The sequence below is a fragment of the Schistocerca americana genome, chromosome 1, assembly GCF_021461395.2.
Source record: "Schistocerca americana isolate TAMUIC-IGC-003095 chromosome 1, iqSchAmer2.1, whole genome shotgun sequence".
NCBI classification, from domain to species: domain Eukaryota; kingdom Metazoa; phylum Arthropoda; class Insecta; order Orthoptera; family Acrididae; genus Schistocerca; species Schistocerca americana.
Genome location: NC_060119.1, coordinates 555,442,814 through 555,456,739, shown reverse-complemented (window position 1 = coordinate 555,456,739; position 13,926 = coordinate 555,442,814). Strand labels below are relative to the sequence as shown.

The 13,926-nt window shown below is 38.6% G+C and overlaps 1 protein-coding gene and 1 long non-coding RNA gene across 9 annotated transcripts in view; one reads left to right on the top strand and one right to left on the bottom strand.

Annotated features, from left to right (window-relative positions):
* LOC124606233 overlaps window positions 1-8,871 on the bottom strand; it is a 36,551-nt gene extending 27,680 nt beyond the window's left edge. Inside the window, exons 1-2 of the long non-coding RNA XR_006978698.1 lie at window positions 8,768-8,871; window positions 8,449-8,642 (exon numbers count right to left, since the gene is read on the bottom strand). This is a non-coding gene — a long non-coding RNA (uncharacterized LOC124606233). The remainder of the gene's footprint in view (window positions 1-8,448; window positions 8,643-8,767) is intronic.
* LOC124606181 (protein abrupt-like) overlaps window positions 8,609-13,926 on the top strand; it is a 260,199-nt gene continuing 254,881 nt past the window's right edge. For 6 of the 8 annotated variants that reach the window (XR_006978697.1, XM_047138198.1, XM_047138173.1 and 3 more), the window contains exon 1: window positions 8,651-8,822. The gene's annotated coding sequence lies outside the window, so the exon portion shown is untranslated. The other 2 variants (XM_047138165.1, XM_047138158.1) reach the window with 2 other exon arrangements.

The following is a 13,926-nucleotide window of genomic DNA, read 5'->3' as shown; positions in this document are numbered from 1 at the left end:
GACAGCTTGAGCCACTGGCAGGTGTCATCTTTCCCACTAGCAGAAACCAGGGAAGTGAGTGACCCAAGGGACCCCTTCCTAGCAATAGGAGCCAAAGAAGACTTAGGCTTCTCCGGCGCAGAAGTGGGGACTGATATCCGCGATGGTTTCGGGGGTGTTGCTCCCGAAGTATGTGGTGCAGCTGCAGCAGATAGTAAAGTGCCCTCCCACCATCAAGAGGGCAGGTGGAGTCCTTCAGCTCTGAGAGGTGACTGAGGTTGGCAGAGCTGATGGGGCTAGAACTGTTGTAGCGGCGGCGTAAGACAATGTCATACGTTCAGGATGTAGACATTCAAATTTCCTCTTAGCCTCAGGGTAGGTCAGTGAGTCCAGGGTCTTGTACTCCATGATTTTCCTTTCTTTCTAGAGAATCCTGCATTCAAGTGACCAAGGCGAATGGTGCTCTTCGCACTTGACACAGATGGGAGGTGGGGCACATGGAGTATTGGGATGTGAGGGGCATCTGAAATGTTGACATTTGAAGCTGGAAGTACAGCAGGAAGACACATGGCCGAACTCCCAGAATTTAAAGCACTGCGTTGGGGGAGGGATATAGGGCTTTACATCACAGCAGTAGACCATCACCTTGACCTTCTCGGGTAATTTGAAGGCCAAGATGAAGGCACTGTTGGCAACCTGATTATCCCTCAGACCCTGATGGACATGCTGACCAAAATGTACACCTCGCCACTCTAAATTGGCGCGCAGCTTATCATCAGTCTGCGAAAGAAGGTCCCTGTGAAATATGATACCCTGGACCATATTTAAGCTCTTATGGGATGTGATGATTACAGAAACATCCCTCAGCTTGTCACAAGAAAGTAATGCCCATGACTGGACATAGGATGCTGTTTTGATCAGGACTGATCCAGATCTCATTTTGGACAGGCCTTCCACCTCCCCAAACTTGTCCTCTAAATGCTCAACAAAAAACTGAGGCTTCATCGTCATGAAAGATTCCCCATCAGCTCTCAAACATACAAGGTACCGGGACGAATAAGAGCCACTGCCATCCTTAGCTTGATGGTCCATGGTGTGGCCAGGGAGGGAACAATTTGGGGTTGTACCTGTGTGTGTTGAATTGGGCCCATGAATGCTTAGAGACTGCTGGTGTTTGACCACCAGCAAGAGATGATGTACAATGCTTCATCGCGTGTCATCCACCCTGGTGCCACCCATTCCGAACAGGAGCCCTCCTCACAGGCACCACCCAGCTGCAGCAAAGGTCACCTGGCAGGATAGCCATTGCTGGGTGTCCCGATGCCCCAGGGTGACAGGCATCTACTCATTGGCATACGTGGGGAGTTAAAGGCGCAGGTATCCGCAGAGTGATCCCTGTGTGGTCAGGGGGCTACAACCAACAGGGTACACGGTGGCCCCACCACAATGGACCAGTGACCAGTTACTGCGCTGGATATTAGGTGCAACCAAGCAAACAAGTCCATTATCATCGTTAGCGTAGAAAACACTACTGCACAGTTGATGGAAAAATAAGCACCCAGGTGGATGACCTTGCCCAACAGTTGGAGAGTGCGCAGAAGTGCAGATCCACGTCGATGAAGGATGTGATATGTCTCAGCGCATGATGGACACAATGCACCATGTAAGGTGCCCTTCCCCAGTTGGCTCGCTCTGCAGAAAATTTGGAAAAATGAGGTCAAACCCTACAGGGGACCATCGCATACAGGCCGAAATGTATGAGACTCCTTTTAGTTGCCTCTTACGACAGGCAGGAACACCTCAGGCCTATTCTAACCCCCAGACTCGCAAGAGGTCCTTAAGAGTGAGGGGGTGGTAGTGGGGAAATGGAACGGGTGATCTTTGGGCTGGCCAATCCAACGACTGTGGCGCTAAAGGTGAGATCGCATGTCTGCATGGCTACCTCCTTAGTAAGTCAAGGAGAGGTGAGGACAGTACTATATTTACCCCTTGGGTGCACAGTGGGCTTTCTACTGGCAGATAACTTACGAGCAGCAAAGTTAGAGACCTTTTCCTTCACTCGGATTTCCTGAATAAATCTTCTAAACTAGGGCAATCTCTAGCAGAAGCAGTGTGGTCACCCATACAGTTAATGCAAAGAGGGGATGGGGGTGAACAATCATCCTCATTGACATCCCTGCAACAGCTAACGCGTTTGGCCGTATTGGAACATGACTGGCTGTTATGATTAAACCTCTCACACTGATAGCAACACTTAGGGTTGGGGATGTAAGGATGAACTGAAATGATCTCATATCCCGCTCTGATGTTTGATGGACGTTGAACTCTGTCAAACGTCAAGAAGAGAGTGCAGGTTGGTACCAATCCCTTTTAAACCCTTTTCATTACTTGATGGATGGCCATTACTCCCTGCTCAGACAGGTAATTTTGAATGTCCTCATTTGATAATCCATCAAGTGACTTGTGTAAATCACACTGCACAATAAGTTTAAAGTACAGTGTGATTCCACCCGGACAGGGAAGGTGTGCAGCAGTGTAGTTTGAAGCAATTTTTGTGCTTGGAGGGCACTGTCTACTTCTAACAACTAGGTGCCATTTTGTAACCTGGAACAAGACTTTATAGGACCTACAATTGTGTCGACACCTTTCTAAATAATGAAAGGGTTGACTGTTGAGAAGTCTTGACCTTCATCAGACTGAGAAACAACTAGGAACTTTGGCACTGATGGAAGAATTTTCTGTGGCTGAGACTCACCTAGCTTTTTCTTGTAGATAGAAGTTGTAGAAGTAGAGGGACCGATGACCTCAGAAGTTAAGTCCTATGGTGCTCAGAGCCATTTGAAACATTTTTTGTAGAAGTAGAAGAAACCATTCCGAAAGTATCCCCCCGGCATCTCCAATGGCACACTCCTTCCTAGTGGGGGCTCTCTATGAGGGTACTCCCACCATGGGTGATTGTCCACATCTCAGGTCACTCCACCAAAGAAACAGATGGAGGGACCAATTGGCACATTTTGAAGGTACCAGCTCAGGTAATCTCCCTTCACTTGGCCTGATCTTCACCAGGGGGTATATATGTGTCCTACTTGTCTACCCGGGGCAGGGAATTATGTGTTACCCAATCACCAGCTATGTGCGGGAATGCATGGATCGGCCTTTAGACACACACAGGGAGGAAAGAAAGAAAATGGGGGGAACAAAGAAAAGGAAAGAAGAGAATTCTCAAACATCACAGCAGAGAAGAAGGTAAAGAGAAGAATCAAGGAAAGAGGACAAAGTGAAGACAGATACTTTACATCATAGAGATAAAATAAGAGAAACCACTTCATTCATTCACAAGCATCCATCTCTGGACATAGGCGTAAAACATATTCCCAAATAGAGGGAGAGGGAGAAGGGGAAGGGAAAGGGGGACGGGGGGAGAAGGATCAGGGAAAGGGAAGAATGTGGAAAGGGAAGGCATGCAGCCCAGAAAGGAAAGAGAGCTGCATGAGCTCGGGGTCCCGTGCTCACCACACACATATCCACAAAAGAGTTGTGGACCCCCTGGGGGCAGTGGCACTTTATCCCATTTCTTCTACTGAGTCACTTTTTACTGTGAGTGAAATGTCATCTGTGAAAATTACTACGTTTTCAACAATAGCTTATATCATACAGTTTACATCTAGAATGAAAAGAAAGGGTCCCAGAACTGATTCCTGAGGTACACCAAACTTTACTAACTAAAAATTAGAGTGCATATTTACATTAGCGCCTTTTGTCTTATGCTTTACTTCTACACACTGCTATCTGTTTTCTATAAATGATTTTATGATGTCAGGTACCTTTCCCCTGATACTATAATAGCTTATTTTGTGTATTAGCCTGCTGTGACATATACATTAAAATGCCTTTGAGAGGTCAGGGTAAAATTCACAGACTTACTTTGTTCAATTATTGCTCCAATTACACTGGCTACGAACTTCACTGTGGCTGTGGTGGTAGACCTACATTTTCTAAAACCAGGTTGTGCCTCATTGATTATGTTATTCTTTTCTATAAAATGTAATATTCTATCTTTCAAGACTGTTTCCACCATTCTGGATAAAATAGGTGCAGCAGTAATTGGCCTATAGTTGGCAGGATTCTTCTTATTGCAATCCTTATGAATGAGCATAGCCTTGCTCTTTGTCAGACATTTAGGAATCTCTCATTTTTCCAAAGCTGAGTTAGTCAGATCAGTCAGTAGTCCCACTAACCACTGAGCACAGTACTTACTAAACAACTTGCTATTCCATCGAGACCTGTCTTTTTTGGCTTTGCTGTCCCTGGGTTACTTGTTGGCAGCAGAAAAGTATATTCTGTGTTATTAAATACATTATTCATATTTCAAACAAGGAAACTCCAGGTAGGAATATCAACATGTGGCATTCCGGCAGGTTGGCATGTCTTCTTTATGGTTATCACTCATATTTCCTAATACTTGGGAGGTATTGTTTTCTTTTATGAGTTTCTCCACTATTTCAACATAATATTGATTAACAATACTGCCACCGAGTGAGGTGGCGCAGTGGTTAGCACACTGGACTCACATTTGGGAGGACGATGGTTCAGACCCTTGTCTGGCCATCCTGATTTAGGTTTTCCGCAATTTCCCTGCACCATTTCAGGCAAATGCCAGGATGACTCCTTTGAAAGGGCATGGCCGACTTCCTTGCCTAATCCGATGGGACTGATGACCTTGCTATTTAGTCTTATACCCCAAATCAATCAACGAACCAACCAACCTACCAACAATACTGTCAACGACATTTGGACCCCTACAAAGCTTTTCACCTTTCTCTAAAATATGTTACTATTATCCTCCCTATCAGACCTTTTCCTGTGCCCATTTGTGTGGGAGGCTGAAATTTCATTTTGGTAAAAACTATATTTAGTTTCTCTTATTATTCTACCATGGGCTCTCTTAATATTTCTATAAGTGTTGATGCTAGCTGTAGCATTGTTTTCAAATGCCATCTTTAGATCATCCCTTGATTTTACATCAGTCGTGATCCATCTCTTACTATTTCTCTCATTTGGAATTCTGGAGACAATGGGGCAAGCAATATTTATGTGGTAGACTAACGTTGAGAAAAAGTATTTCCACCTCTTCTCTATGTATTGAATATATTTCCCTCCAGTTTCCTCCCTTTAGTAATGTTTTTAGTCTACTCAAATTGTCTAATCTCTGTTCCCTAAATTCAAACAGAATATTTTCACAGCAAACACTGGTTGCTGATATTTCAACTACTTGTCTATAATGAGCGGGAATTGCACTGTTTATTACTTTTGCTGTTTGCCTATTCCATTCTCTTTAAAATGCATTAAAATATGGTTTTCTTTTGATCTTAACTAGCAATGCATTAAAGAGAAGGTGTTGTAGTTTCATTAATTCATTTCTGCATCCTTCAAGTAATATAAATGATATGCCATCCCAGATGATTTTACTTTAATTTTTGAGATTATTTTCAGTACTTCACACTCTGTTACACTCCTGACAGTAAATGAATTGCTCTTTTTAGCCAAGTTTATTGATGATGTTGAGTCACAGATTTCTTCTTTGTATGCCTTAGTAAAATGATCTATGACAGCCTCACATACTGTGTTTGGCTCACACACTTCCTAGTGATGTATTACTGCAATTTGGATATGCTCTCTCTTAACATTCACAATTTACTATATTCCAGGATGTTTTACAAATATTACATGATTGGCTTATCTGTTCTGTATAATAATGTGGTTTTAGAGTCTTTATGATTTCCTTATATACTTCGTTAGCAATTAGTGCTATATAGTGTCCCTGGTTTCATATTTACTTTTAATTTGTCAATTTTAGGAGAATTTTAAGATTCTCTGTATAGTCTGCTTTCCTTAGTGCTTTTGCCGTTAGATGTACCCAATTAAAACTCTGATTAAATATTTCATAGAAGTGACCCTACTTTTCATTAATATCATCTGCTAGTCTATGTGAAAAGTCCTCCTATAGCTTATTTCAGTTAATTTTTCTTTTGTATGTGAGTAAGCCATTGTCAGTATGAGCTGAGAAATATTTTTCAGTAGTTCTCACCTTGAATCCTTCCCCATTTCAATTTGTAACAGCATAGTTAGTCAAAGTCTGTGAATCAGTTTTTATTCTGGTTGGTGGCAAATTTATATGGCTATGGTTACAGCACTGTAACAAGTCAAAATACCTCATGATTTACATTGTAGCTTAGCGGCTCTGTGTTCATTGTTCTCATTATTATAATCTGGTTGCTGTTTGTTAAGAGTTTATACAGAAGTTCCTCTAAATTACAGAAGAATTCATCTACATCACTGGTTGGTGATCTATGCAGGCCAATGATTATTAAGCTGTTTTTACCTAGCTTTATTTTATTGTTGCTGATTCAAAGGGCACCTCCATGGTGAGTTTGTCAGCCCATTCAGTGTTTTCACATTTTATGTTGTTTCTGAGATAAATGTCTGCACTACCATCTTTCTACAACAGTCATCCACAATTTTGTACTTATTTAACTTAAAGCTCCAAATCTCTTTGGTCTTGCACCCAGGTTCATTCACAATTTGTAAGTGTTGTAGTTATTTTGCTTAATTTTTAACACAAAAAACTCTTACCCTCACAGTTCAAATGTAATTCATGTTTGGTGTACAGGCTTTTATATAATTTACTTCTTTCTAGAAACTGATGTTTTTCATAACCTGAGCAAATTGATTTAATTCTCACATTTGTTTTTTATCTCTCTGGTAACACGAGTTGTATACTAGTCTCACTGATGTGGCATGGTAAAAACAATAGTGTTTTTCAAATTGCTTCATTCTAGAAAATTGGCCAAACCTCGTATACAAATATTGGCTTCATTGCATCTCATATCATGTGTGCCTGTTACACTGGTGATAAGAGCACTGTCATGCAACATCTAGGTCTGCTATGATGTTTTTTGTTCTCAGTCAGATTTGGATTCTTTATTCATTACATGCTGTAGACTTTGTCAGCTCACTTAACCTATTCATTTTCTAATATACATTTTCACATATTTAAGTTGATATTGGATATTTCTAAAAATTCTTCTAATGGACAGAATGGGTTAGTTAACAAGAAGTTGTGTAACTTTTCCTTAAATACTTTGAGTAGCATGCTTGTGGCATATTCAGACAATTTGTTATATATTTTAATTGCCATGTACTTATGACTATTGTTAGTTTTTGTTAATCTATTTTGTGGAAAGAACAGGTAAGTACAGATTGTTGTATTGTAGTCATCCTTCCTGGCTTCACTACACTGCTAACTTGAATACTTATTTATGGTTTATAGAGCATCAGCTAATTAGGTGAAGAGTCACTGACATATGTAGGACTAACTTGAGATGTATATTAGTGAAATGTGTTGCTGTAAATGTTGTATATTAATGATTTGGCAGGCAGTATTAATAGTAACTTCAGACATTTTTGCAGATTATGCGGTTGCCTATAGTGAAATTCTCTCTGAAATAAAAAAAATGGACAACTGTTCCATTGGATCTTGATAATATATTAAAGAGTTGCAAAGATTGACACACTGACGCTTTAAATGGTCAAAAACATAAAACTGTGCACTTGACTAAACAACAAAAAATTTTGTACCCTTTGAATATGATATGGTATTAACAAACCAGATATGGACCAGTCTATTAATACAAATATAAGGGTATTTCTTTCTGTAGGGATATCAGGTGTAGGATTGGGTTTAGGTAAGGTTTTTGGCTGACCTTGCTTTATTGATTGGATACTGAGACAATGGAATCAGTCTGCAAAGGGCACTGACTAGAAAGCACTCTTGTGTTCTATCTTAACATATTGCTCAAGTTTTTGGGAGTCATAACAAATAGGACTAACAGTGAAGATTGAACCCTTGCTCACTAATCCATTAATTTATTCCTTCATTACGTGAAAATAATATGAATACGTTGTAGTCCCCTACATATTACTCCAATAGAGACTGAGAAGTCATGATTAGGTCAATTACAGAGCGCACAAGGGCATTTTAGCAATCGAGCGCACAAGGGCATTTTAGCAATCATTTTTCGAGCGTTCCATATGCGAGTGGATTGTAAAGCATGCCCGATAAATGTTGCAATGAGATGTACCCTGTGCCATGTACCTCATAATGGTCTGCGAACTATCGATGTAGATATTTTTTGTATGCAAACTTGGGCAGCTGTTTTATTGTCGGTAGTTTATGTTGCTTTTTGACTGTTACTGTTCTGAACTATTTCTTCTGAAGCTATTTGATTAGAGCCCATTTTCTATAATAAACGAAAGAATTCAATTTTATACAAGAAACAGTTATTCTGCTCGAAAAGTGCAATATTACAAGTTAACGTCAATGTCGCACTTAAATTTATAATAAAAGGATTAAAAACACTACTTATTTTTTAATATAGATAATTGCTTTAAGTAATTTACTAGGCTTACCTGATATGTGGCTCAATTTACTCTGAATATATGAGCTGGTACAATGACCTTCCAAATTTGTTACGAAGTTGATTCAAACAGCGCGCTTCGAATAGGAACTGCTACACAGTACCACATGCAGTGTATTCCAGAGATCTGAGCGAAGGGATATGCATGTTCGGTTCACTCGGTAACATGTAGATAGCAGCACAGAACTGTACGTCAATAATAACGAAAATCGTAAATCTGTTTAGTTTTACAAGTAAAAACCAATATTTTTATGATTTATATATGCACTGTAGTATAGAAAAGTTGGTACTCGACCTCTATTTTGTCTTACCCTTCACGCGACGAGGGAAATGATTTAATTTGTTCCACTTTCATACAAGAAATCGGTGAGTGGTAAATGTTAAAAGTAGCTGAACTGGTTTTATGAGGATAAGCCATAATCTGCAAGGTGTGTAGAAAGATAAGTATGCGTCCGCTGTATAAAGCTTTGACCTTTTTATTTACTTTGTGCATGTGTTAAGCTCTTATAAATGATGCATGTTGCTTGACACCTATTTTAATAAAATTAGGAAGGTACATAAATCCTTAATATAGGAATATTCCTGCGAATAAAGGATGAAGATTCACCCAGTCACTCAACGAAAGATAGTAACTCAATTTCTTTAATAACACATCTCTTGTGTGTACCGATGGAGAATAGTCGACAACTCTGTTTTAGAGGAGAAAAATAAATATTGAGAAAAAAACTGTTACAATAATACGCTGGACGGACGTTCCTTCTGTGTATTGTGAGAAACCTCGTTTACATTTAATAGGGCATCCTATGGGGGGGAAAAAAATGTGCACATGGTGAGTCGCAACTAGTTAAAGTACATAAGCACTTCATCAGCCCATTTTCGGCACGCAATTTGATCTATAGCGCGACTGTGTGTCATTGACGGTAATCATGTTACGTATTCTCGACTTTTCATTTCAGTTAATTGAGTGAAATGGAGATACATGCCTGTGTTACTATGCAGTTTGTTATAAATTAAACCGCCTGGTTAATATTGTGACTCTCGGAGTCCCACCCACAAACAACACCACTTTATCGCCTGCTGTTAATAACACCTGATTACGAATGATGTCAACTTGGGTGAATGTTTAAAACTCTTAAGGTTGCAGCTAAAGTACTAAGGATTTAAGTGTCATATAAAAATTCCTGAAATAAACATACTTCACTACATTAGCCTACTGTGTTGTTTGTGTTAGCTCGCCTCCTTGTCAATGACAAGTTAATAATCTGCACTGTGTTTGAAATTCAGAGTTTCTCTCAATCACTTCACATTCTTTTTTTTTTGTTCATTACACCTCTGATCTGATCACTCCATGTAATCCATATTTGTTCTGTTTTGTTCAACCACATTTTGTCAGAGATTATGAACATCAGCACTTGAAAGTGCACTAGAATGCTACCAACAGGAAAGAATGTGCTCATTGTTAAGGATAAAGATTGGTGACTTATTGTTATTTGTCATTATTTTAAAGTGATGTTGTAGTGTAATGAAGGTTACGCTAAATTGTGTTTGTTACCTTTGTCGATTTGGTTATGATAAAAATATTGTAAGTAATATGGAGCCAGCACAGATAGTAGGCCCAATGTTGATTTACATGCAGACAGCAATACCCTAAAGGTATGAATAATGTGCATTTTCTAACATCATAATTAGTTGCACACAAAAGGAGTGCATAGAGAGTTGATAATTTTTTACTGGTAGATATAATTGTATGTGTTTCTTTAGCTGGCTATCATGTTTCAGCTGATGAGATATTGCTTATTTATTAATGAGATATCTACAGATGTGAAAACTTAAATAGTATTGCAAGGCATAAAAATCAGTAAATATTCAGCTTAAGTAACTAGTAATAAACCATTACATAGACGACTTCTTTGTTTTACTCAGGTACCAATTGCTAAACCTGTTACAGATCTTCCTATTGTTTTTGTATTTATTGTCTTTGTCTTTGTCTTCGTCACATTCTCAGAAAATCTTAAAATTTCAAGCCACATTGTTGCAGTGGTAGAATGATTACAGTCACGTCAAGTTTTTTTTAGTTTTGACTACAGATATGTATGCAGAAGCAAGAGCTGTCACTTTCTAAGTTCTGTACCGTTGTAAACTTACTGATTCTGTCATTGAAGCTATTTGTACACGACTTTTCTGGATTAAGGATAACACCATGGAGTTAGAGAGATGGTTGGCACCTGGAGTTATGTAACTGTGATATCTCTGAACCACTTCATAACAATATGAGGTGGAATGAAGATTTTTCAGCTGTTTCAACAGAAATATTTGTCCTGCTTTAACATAATTATTTGTTTCTTCTGTGTATATTTATGATGTTGGAGGTGCTGAGGAAACAAATATTTTTGTTCATAGTTCAAACCCCTGGGCTTTGTCACAATTCATTTTGTTCTTGAAATTTAGGGATTTAATTGAGGATCACTATATATTCCACAAAAGATTTCTAATGCTTTTGTAAGGTTTCTTTCTCTGGCTCCTGAATTGTTTCTACAAGAAAAATACATACTTCAAGTTTACTATCATTAGCTATCGGGCCTTTATGATCCAGTGAACATTGTCCATTTATGTAGGCCAAGTCAAAAATTTGAGAGAGAGAATAAAGGTATAGCAAATTACAGTCATAAATTACAAATGTGGTGTACAACACAGTTTAAATAGTACAATGATACAATAATTTGAATTCCTGTTTGCAGATGCTAAAAATAATTTATTTACTGGGTGAAAGCAGTTACCCATCAGAAATGACTTAAGTTTATTTTTAAAGGATTTTTTTGTTTAGCTGGTGTTCTAAATGATTGAGTTGGTTGTTGAATAATTTATACTGTTGTATGTGAAACGTTTTTCTGATACAATGCTGGTATAGACTGAATCATGTGCTTTTTTTATGTTGAGATTGTGGACATGTTTATTTTATTGTAGTTTCTCATTCATGTTTGAAAGCTGCTCATTTTCAAATTGGCTGGATTTGTAAGTATGCAGGCTGGACAGACTCATTATTTTCAACTGAATGAAGAATGTTCTGGGTCATTGTAGATTGTTTATATTACAAAGATCTCTGGCAGACATTTTAAAGACTTCATTTGAAGGGGGATAAGTTTTCCCAGAACATGGATCCATACTGAAGAAATGTAATTATAATATACTTGAATCTCTGTTGATCTGACCCTACTCTGATTTTGCACCCATAGACCCAAGCAAACTTTGTTTCATTTCACATGATAATCTCATTTCAAACTCTTGCAGAAGTGAGCAAGTGTGTGAATTCTTGGCTGCACATTTTTTTTAAATCAACATGTTTCTTTGCATTTTTTTAAAACAGTGACATCAAATTGTACAGTGCTGTTTAATGGACATCATGCCTTAGCTGTAATTAAACTACCTATGTTGTTTGCAAATAATTATCCTTTTTTCTACCTCCAGTGTAATTGTTTACATTGTTAGTGTAGCTTAAAAGAAGGAACAATTAAGGCCTAAGCAAAAACCTTGGATAAGTGTATTATTCTAATGACATCTTCTGTCTGTGACTCAGCATCTCCACTATAAGGTGAGCAGCAATCTATCCTTTTCATAATATTGCCAGTACTCCATCCCAGATTTTGCGTGGTTTGATTACCAGTCTTACATTATTCTAAGAAGAGAGTTGAACACAGTTATTGTCACGCTCACTACTACCAGTTTGTTGTGCTGTGTAGGGTGTTGTTAGCCTCTGAGTAACACCTGCCACATGCAGTTTGTCTTGAACTTCTTTACTGAATTAACCAGCATTGTCATTTAGTAGTCCTTGAGTGAACCTACACTTTTGAATGCCGAAGAACATGTTCCAACACATCACTTTAGATTTATGCCTTATGAAATAGCAATACCAAAATTTCATGTAGCTGTCCTTGCACACAACCACATATTTCTTCATTTTTAAAGATGAGTTCATGTGCTTTGCCATAAATGCATGGCTCCAAAAATTCCTTTTACAGAGGAACAGTTATGCCTAATTTCTTTGACATTGTGTTTCTGCTGGTGTGCCTGTCTGTCATGGTACAGTTGCAATAACGAAATCTCTTCAGTGGTGTTGACTTCAACAGTGTTTTTGTGTAAGGTGAATTGATTGTCCACTTTACCTGATTTCCAAAAGGCTCCGGGGCTCCAACAACAATTTTAAGCCAGCATTGCCTTATTTATGATTTAATTTCACCTATTAGATGACTTTTTTAAGATTCAGTTCATGTCAGGTAATGTTGAAAACAAGTTTCTAGACAGCTTAGGAACATCTACAGCATGATATCTTGCGCATCAGTTACAGATTATGACCAGTTTTTATTGCCCTTTCCCAAAGCCATGAAGTTTCTTTTCCAGCTGCATTTACACCACCTGTCAAATTTTAGAAAATCTGTAAAACAGTCTGAACAGTTGGTTGCATGCCTTGTAACTCTGTAGTCGACCCATCATGTTGCTGAATCTGCTTCAGCTGAGTAGACCTCTTCACAGACAACAACAACATAGCACTAGTTACTTCACAATTATAATTATGTCTGTTAAGATTTCTTCTTTGTTTTCCATCAGAAATCTATTTTTTGCAGTCCTTTATCCAGTGACCCTTTCTTTTACAGTAGTTCTTGTGTTAAAACAGTTGCTTTGTACTAATGAATGTTGTACATAACTCAGCTGATCTTTATGTTCTCTGTTTTATCCCCTTGCCTCTGAATTTCTACATTATCATGATTCATATAATGTTATTTGAGGCCTGGTTTTGCTCCATAGATGTCGGTGATGCAGGAGGGCCTTGCTTCATTCGTTTAACAAGTATTGGAAATCATTGAGCAGATTTTGGAAATGACTTCTACATGCCATCAAGTCTTCTTAGTTAACCTTCGTACATATCTTGCCTTAAATGCATGAGAAGTCAGAAGCTTTCCGATTTACCATCATAGTAAGTGCAAAAGTGATTGACAGTAGCAAATTTTAGTAATACAGAACTTTTAAAATGTCAGACTTTCTCAAGCATTTCACATATTATAAACACGGAGATGAAAAAAGTCATGGTATATCTCCTAATATTGTATTTGACCTACTTTTGCCTAGTGTCGTGCAGCAGCTTGATGTGGCATGGACTTAATAAGTCATTAGAAGTCCCCTGCAGAGATATGGGGCCATGCTGCATCTACAGCCATCCACAATTGAGAAAGTGTTGCCAGTGCAGGATTTTGTGCATGAACTGACCTCTCAATTCTGTCCCATAAATGTTCAAAGGGATTCATGCTAGGCAATCTGGGTGGCCAGTTCATTCACTCGAAATATCCAGAATGTTCTTTAAACCAGTTGTGAACAATTGTGGCCTGTTGACATGGCGCATTGTCAGTCATAAAAATTCCACTGTTTATTTGTAGCATGAACGCCGCAAATGGTCTCCAAGTAGCCGAACAGAACCATT